We start from the raw sequence: 8,650 nt of genomic DNA on the forward strand, positions 1-8,650 counted from the left end.
TTATCTTAACTAATTGCATCTGAAATGATCATATTTCCAAATAAAGTCACAAGCTGAGGTGCAGAGGTTTAGAACTTACACGTATGAATCTCTGGAGTTCATACATCTTAAAACTTCAACACCTAGTAGTTTACGTAAATAATTTGAAGAATAAACAGCTTTTCAATTGTGAATTATTATTACTATCATCTTGTGAATATTTGAATTTCATACTTTGTTCACTGTTGTTTCCTCAAAATGGCGAAGAGTCAGGACAAAGAGGAAGGTAAACGGTTATTCATTGTCTGTATGACAAACTACCCCCCAAAAGTAGTGGCTTCTAAGAGCAAGCTTGTATGATCTCACATTTTCTGTGGGTCAGGAAACCTAGGGCAGCTTGGCTGGGTGCCTCTGTCCCACAATTACCAAAGCTTGACCGGGAAGAGTCAGTTCTAAGTTCTAGGCTCACATGGCTCCAGGCAGGCCTCAGGTCCACATTGGCTATGGCCCAACGTGTTCCTTGCTGTGAAGGCCCCAGGTTGTACTAAAAGGAAACTCACATGGTAGCATCCAGCTTCCCTCTAACCCAGGTAACAAGAGAACCCACCATCCAAGATAGAAGCTGCAGTCTTTAGTAATGTCATCTAGAAATTTTGTCATCAATTTTGTTGTATTATATTCATTAAAATTATGATGCAGCAAACTCAAAGCTGGTGCTCTGTGACAAGCTAGGGGGATGGGATGGGGTAGGAGATGGGAAGGGAGTTCAAGAGGGAGGGGACACATGTATACCTATTGGTCAATTCATGTTGATATATGGCAAGAAACCATCACAATATTGCAAAGCAATTATCCTCTAATTAAAAAGAAATGAAAAAAAAAAACATCCAGGCAGTACACTTGTTGGGAGGGTCTTATTTACCCAAGGGCATACATGAGGCACGGATCACCGGGGACCATCTTGGAGACTGCAAACCACACAGGTCATAGAGGGTGAGTATAAAGAATGAGAGGGATAATAAGAAGGTGATGGAGAGAGAAGAGGGGGAAAATAATAGAAAATAGAAAAAAAGCTTAGAAATTTTGATATGGAATTAGAAGGCAAATTTTAGTTGTGAATTAAGGAAAACTTTTTTTTTATGTTTACAGAATTAGTGCTTATGATTATTTGTTTTAGCTTTAGATTTCACTTTGGGTGGTGTTTTTATTGTTCAGTTTGCAGAGGAGTATGTATTATTACTTTTTTTAACTTCAGTATTATCGCAACTTTATTCTATGACTGCCAAAGCAGCCAAGAGGTTGTGTTTACCAGGTCCTCTTAAGTCTGTAGCAAATACCAACTCCCTCTGCTTGCCGATCTCCTTGGGGTTTTCCCTTCCCAGGTGGGTAGAAATACATGTACTTCAGTACTTCTACAAGGGTGTTGACTCGAAACAGACTATGGGATATTTCTCCAGCAAAGATGGGTTTATTCAGGATCAGCAGAGAATTGCAATTCGGGATCTGCCACCATGGTGAGCAGGGCAAGAGAAGGAGAATGCTTTTATAGAGAGAAAAAGGAAGTTGAGAGGACTAGGGTAAACAGAGTCCCTGGTTTTACCTTGGCTGAGTTCTTGCCACAAAAATTCCTTGAGGAAGGGAGAGAGTGGTTTTCTTCCTGTTTGCTCTGCTGTTGTCACGGGGGACGTGAGAACTTCCCCTTCTGGTCTCTCAACTCTATTTCATGGAGGTTTCCATTTATCCATTTTTTTCACAGGAGATTGCAACCATTCCATAAGAATTTATAAAGGAAGCTCTGAAAGAAAAGTTAAAACTGGAAGGAGTCACCTAGAGATTTAAAAAGTATACTTCTTTGATCTTAGTAGAATTAAAATTTAAATAAGAATCTCCCATTGTGTTTCCAGTCTGACGTAACAAGAACTTCGAAGTCCTCTCTCTCATTTTCTCAACCAAAAAAAAAAAAAAAATCACAACTGAAAAGAAGCAACTTTTTTAGATGTCAGAGAACTGAAGTCACCACACATCACTACCCCCAAAATTAGAGAGACAGGCTTACCTGGAGTAGAAGTCCACTGAGGCAGCCAGTCCTGGTATGATCACTCCAGCTGTGTTTGCCAAATTACTGGACAGGCTTGTGAGATAAACCCAGAGTGGGTGCAGGGGGAGGGTGTGGAGGAAGTTTCAGTATTAGGAGAGTCCTCATATTTTAATGACTTTTACACCAGAAGCTCAACCAGGTTCTCTGAGGGAATAATGAGGAAGTAAAACATCCTGTGCTGCTTCTTACAGGAGGAGGAAAAATGCACCTACTTTGAAATACATCCAGAGCATTCTGTTCTCTTAACCAAGCCTGTCTTCAATCAATGGAAGCAATTTATTAGAGCCTAACCTTTCTGGGGGACAGTAAAACCCCATCTCTAACCCCCTTTAACCTGCCTGTCCCAACTAAAGGAGAAAGAAAACAGCTGAAAAACACCTGTGAAGGTCACAGGTTGGGGACACAATGCTACTACAAGACAGAGATTTAATAGAGCTATTAAATAAGCTGATGGATGGAATTCTATTGCAAGAACAACAAAAAGTAAATAGATTTAATAGACAGAGGGCTAGATAACTCCTCCCCTTCCCCACATTTACGACTACATCAAGTTGGCAATTCCAGCCTACCTGACACATACCATTTGGGAGAAATCCTTACATGGATGATTGTTGTTCTTGCAATAGAATTTCATCCATCAGCTTAAACTGGGACTGGTGACACCAATAGCCTCTCTTATGATGCCTCAGTTAAATCTTCTGATCCCTAATATTACCTAAAAACTGGGTTTGCCTCTTGGTGTGTGTTGAGCCAGAAGATACAATCAACCCAAAGGGCAGAAGGAAGGATTTTTTTTACTTGCAACAAGTAAGAACACTGAGGATATTGCAAAATGGGAGAAGTTTCACGCTAAGGGTACATTGGTATTCATGAAGGGCCTTGAGCAAAGAATTCAGCATAGACTTGGGGCCAAGGTTGGCAGACTCCAGGCTCTAGTTGGCTGAAGTTAGGAGGGTCATCATCTTTTCTTAGATTCCAGTCAGCCTGGTGGTTGAGTGAGTCCTCGGTAGGTGTTTGTATCCTATAAAACAGCTCAAGAACGTGCTTCAGACTGATCTTTACCTTCGGAATTGAACTGGGAGTCTTTACAACTGATATATTGTCTCCAATATAGTTAAGTCATATTTCTGGCCTCGATATAGCTATTTGTTTTTTAATTTAATTGGAATATAATCCTTTTACAATGTTGTGTTAGTTTGTACTATACAATGAAGTAAATTGAAGTAGCCATATGCATACATGTACCCAATCCGTCCTGGACCTTCCTTCCACCCCATCCCCATCCGACCGCACAGAGCTCTGAACTGAGCTCCCAGTGCTTTAAAGCAACACACAGAGCAGTGCATATATGTCAATCCCAATCTCCCGGTTTGATCTCAGAGGTTCCTTTAAAAAAAATCTTTAATTCTCTTGTTCCCTTAAAATCATTTTCTATGGAGACCTGCTCTGCAAAGACAAGCATTGTGCCCAGACTTAGATCACAAAATGGCTGAGGTCTAAACTGGCTTCTCTCATGTTAAGAAAGCCATGTCTGATTCTTTTCCTCTGGGAGGCCCCCTATCCTATCTGTCTACAGGTACACAAAGGAAACAATGAATGTGGCAGTTTAAGGGATTAGACTAATTCTTGCCCCAGCACTGCCACTAGCTTGCTGTGGGACCTTGGAGAGTTCATTTCCCTTAGAAGCAATCTCCTCAGTTGATCCAGCTAATCTAGTTGATCTAGCTGATCCAGCTAATTTAAGGGAGGTCAACAAAATGCTGATTTCACAGGGCAACTTTGAGGATGAGATAAGATGAGCATCTGAGAACACCTGCGTGTATACCCATGCACACGTGTTTTATGTGCAATATCGTGCCTTATAATAAGAAATATATATTTCATCTTTATCCTCATAGACAGAGGAGCGTCGCAGGCTACAGGTCATAGGATTGCATAACGACTAAGTGACTGAGTGACTAACACTTGACACTTTTTCCTCCACAGAGCATTTGAAATCCTTGGAATGTTTTGTGATGAGAGAAATAAAGATGTCTTTTGTTTTGTTAATAAAGTGACTTTTGGAAAGTACCTAAGGCTGAGAGCTGGTTGATAGGAGAACCAACCAAGGGTTTAGAAGTTTGGAACTTTCAGTCCCATCCCCCTGACCTCCAGAGAGGGAAGAAAAGCTAAGAATTGAGTTCAGTCACCTATGGTCAATAGTTTAATCAGCCATACCTATGTCATGATGGGGTTCAGAGAGCTTTCTGGTTTGTAAATGGGAAGACATGTGGGAAGACTCGCATGCTCCAGAGGACAGAGAAGCTCAAAGCCCCTCTCCCATTCCTCACCCTTTGCACCTCTTCCATCTGGCTGTTCTTGAGTTGCATCTTTTTGTCATAAACTGGTAATAAAGTAAGTAAACTTTTCCTCTGAGTTCTGTGAGCACTCTGGGAAACTCATCAAACCTAAGGAGAAGGTCCATGAAACTTCTAATCTGTAGACAGCTGGTCAGAAGGACAGGAGACAACTGGGTTCACAACCAGAGTCTGACATCGAGAGAAGGCAGTCTTGTGGCATCCAACGCCATCTGCAGTTAGATGAGGTCAGAATTGCATTGAACTGTTGGACTCCCAGCTGGTGTTGGAAAATTTCTTGATGGTGTGGGGGGAAAATTCACACATCAAAATCAGGTGTCAGAATCATAGCTGGTAATCAGAAGTGGTATTAGAGTCAGAATTCTAGTGTGTGTGATAAAAGATTAAATCTGTTTCTCTACAGTTTCTAAGGATACTATGGTTCTCAATCACTCAGTTGTGGGGACTCTGAGAGCCTACTCCAGCCAGGCTCTTCTGTCCATGGGCTTGTCCAAGCAAGAATACTGGAGTGAGTTGTCATTCCCTTCTCCAGGGAATCTTCCTGGCCCAGGGATTGAACCCACATCTCTTGTGTCTCCAGTATTGGCAAACAGATTCTTTACCACTAGCACCACCTGGGAAGTCCTCTAAATATATACACCTACATATTAATATTTAAAGGCTAGAACAATGTCAATTTCCTATTGACATTAATCTAATTGATAAACTTGTTTATATTGTAAAACTATATATGTTTACCATAGGACTAAATAAGCCTTTTCTTTTTTTTTTAAATACAGTCTCTAATCATTATTATATGATTTGAACTGACTCTCACGAAAAAATTTTTTTTTCCTTCCAGTGAATTAAATACTTTGCAGCCTCAGAAACACTACCTGAAGCCAGAAGAGTGGCTTTACTTTCCAAAGAACGAATTTCAATAAGGAAGAAAAGCTGTGAGGGCTGAGTGTAGTAAGGTCGTTATTAATGAGTCATGGTAAATAAAATGAAAATTATGGAGAAGGGGGAGAGACAAAAAAAGAGCTCAAAGAAATAAAAGACATGGGATGTTAAAAGACAAGGGCCAAAACAACATGGGATATAAAAAGAGGGACACTATGTTGTTTAGTCACAGTAAGAGCTGAGAACACCCATGGGATGCAATGATCCTGCAGTTCCTGGGACTAGAGAAGGCACAGAGTTTGGCTATATATCTGCATGGGGTGGGGGGTGGTGAGGAAGCTGCGGCCACTAGACACTAATGCAAGCTCCAAACGACTGTCTAGAAGAGAGAGAAGAAGCCTAGAAAGAGCCAACACAAGGCCATCATGGGGAAGAAGCCCACATCCTGCACAAACAGAGGAGTCCAGAGTACAAGTTCCATCCTAGCCCCTGGAGAGAGTTTCCAGGTATGATGGAAACAGAGAGAACAAAGGCATTTTCTGCCTCCTAGAATGTCTCTAGCTTCCTGGAACTGGATTGAATTAAATCAAGTGGGAATAAACACTTGGGAAAGATCTAGAAAAGCAGTTGTCGTATCTTTAGGGGAGGGGAAATATGTCCCCAAATTCGGCGTGATCCTCAGCCTCTCCCATACATCCTAGAGACCTCCTCTTCTCCCACATACGTGTGTCTCTACCCAGAATTAATAAGTGACCAACCAGGAAAAGGACTCAGGATGCCAGGGTCAAGGGGCCGAAGGTAACTGGGAAAAAGTTGACAGGGTGGCATTTTCTAGGGAAGATCCTATTAGCACAGGCTGCAACAAATTCCAGAGGATGAGAGGGTTTAACCAGGCTTGGGTACATTCTAAGAGAATAATTTCAGAAGGAAACAGTGCATGTCCTGAAGTAGATCATTTATTCATTTACCTCTTTTAAAATTTCCATTCACAAGTATCTAACTTCCATACAAATATTCCATAAAAGTAGAATAAAGAGATAGTGGAACAATTTGTTAAAAAAGTAATTTAAAAGATACCATTGTTTTTAACTTTCTGTATCCTAACTGACTAGGACAAAATATCCTCTACATTCTCCACACTAACCCTGTGCATTTACAAATGAGAGATGCAGTATTTGCATACGTTAGAGCAGTTACCACACAAGGACTCTAGGTGGCTCTCCTCCCATAGATACATGTTGCACCATACATGGACATAGTGACACATACTAAAGTGAACCCACACAGAAGATGACTGCAACTCCCAGAGTGAGTATGTAAAATGTGCACCCTCATCCATTTCTTTTTAAATCTTCTTAAGTTGGCTGTTTCAGCAAAGTCATGACACATCTTCTAAACAGATACTACAGGCTGGGCTCTCTCTTTTCCCCTCCTCTTTGCCAGGTTAATCCTGAAAGGATGACAGTGAAAAGGGATCACTGCAGTTACCCAGGGCCCTGCCCTAAGCGTGGAGGATCCCTCTCAAGCACTCTTCCATAAAGGGCTAGAACCAAGATAGACAAAGGGGCTCAGCCTCGGCTCCGCAGACATCCGTCTCTTGAAACCTAATCAAAAAAAGCAAAGGGTTAACTTCAGTGCAGATTTGGTTTCCAGTCCAGAGGCCTTCTCTGACAATGTCACTCTAAAAGCAGCATGAAGTAGTCAAAAGCCCACAAACTTTGGAATCAGAAGCTCCCTGTTTCAGATCTACATATGTAGTGATATCAGAAGGACTTTGGATGAACATGCAGGAAATAAATCAACTGCCCTGGTGATCTATGCAAATAAAGAAAACATTAGTTGCTGGCTATCATTGCAATCAATATTTTAATTTAATTTCTTCATAATCTTGTACCTTTGAGTCTCAAAATCAATTTATGTAAGAAAATAAAACCCCAAATTCTCCATCACAGCCTAAAGACAGTCTAGAACTACAACTTGTCTTCATATAATAGTGTCTTTGTATAAGTTGTTTATATAAGGTGAACCTCAGTGTAACAATGCTGTCTCATTTAAAGATCTAAACGTAAGACCAGAAACTATAAAACTCCTAGAGGAAAACATAGGCAAAACACTCTCTGACATAAATCACAGCAGGATCCTCTATGACCCACTTCCCAGAGTTTTGGAAATTAAAACAAAAATAAACAAATGGGACCTAATTAAACTTAAAAGCTTTTGCACAACGAAGGAAACTATAAGCAAGGTGAAAAGACACCCTTCAAATTGGGAGAAAATAATAGCAAATGAACCAACTGACAAAGAATTAATCTCAAAAATATACAAGTAACTCCTGCAGATCAATTCCAGAAAAATAAACGACCCCATCAAAAAATGGGCCAAAGAGCTAAACAGACATTTCTCCAAAGAAGACATACAGATGGCTAACAAACACATGAAAAGATGCTCCACATCACTCATTATCAGAGAAATGCAAATCAAAACCACAATGAGGTACCATTTCACGCCACTCAGAATGGCTGCTATCCAAAAGTCCACAAGCAATGAATGCTGGAGAGGGTGTGGAGAAAAGGGAACCCTCTTACACTGCTGGTGGGAATGCAAACTAGTACAGCCACTATGGAGAACAGTGTGGAGACTCCTTAAAAAACTGGAAATAGAACTGCCATATGACCCAGCAATCCCACTGCTGGGCATACACACCGAGGAAACCAGAATTGAGAGAGACACGTGTACCGCAATGTTCATCGCAGCCCTGTTTATAATAGCCAGGACATGGAAGCAACCTAGATGTCCATCAGCAGACATCTATTATACACCTATTATACAGAGTGAAGTAAGCCAGAAAGAAAAACACCAATACAGTATACTAATGCATATATATGGAATCTAGAATGATGGTAATGATAACCCTATATGGAAGACAGCAAAAGAGACACAAATGTATAGAACAGTCTTTTGGACTCTGTGGAAGAGGGTGAGGGCAGGATGATTTGGGAGAGTGGTATTGAAACTTGTATATTATCATATGTGAAATGGATTGCCAGTCCAAGTTCAATGCATGAGACAGGGTTCTTGGGGCTGGTGCACTGGGATGACCCAGAGGGATGGGATGGGGAGGGAGGTGGGAAGGGGGTTCAGGATGGGGAACACATGTACACCCGTGGTGGAACCATGTCAATGTATGGCAAAACCACTACAATATTGTAAAGTAATTAGCCTCCAATTAAAATAAATTTATATTAGAAAAAAACACATATTTTCATTATGCCAACCTACTACATCTGTTCAAAGGAATTTATCCTCCTGAAAATCCTCTACCTCCCAGTGTCTT

The sequence above is a fragment of the Giraffa tippelskirchi genome, chromosome 9, assembly GCF_054371585.1.
Source record: "Giraffa tippelskirchi isolate mGirTip1 chromosome 9, T2T-mGirTip1v1.2.pri, whole genome shotgun sequence".
In the NCBI taxonomy this organism is placed as follows: Eukaryota; Metazoa; Chordata; class Mammalia; order Artiodactyla; family Giraffidae; genus Giraffa; species Giraffa tippelskirchi.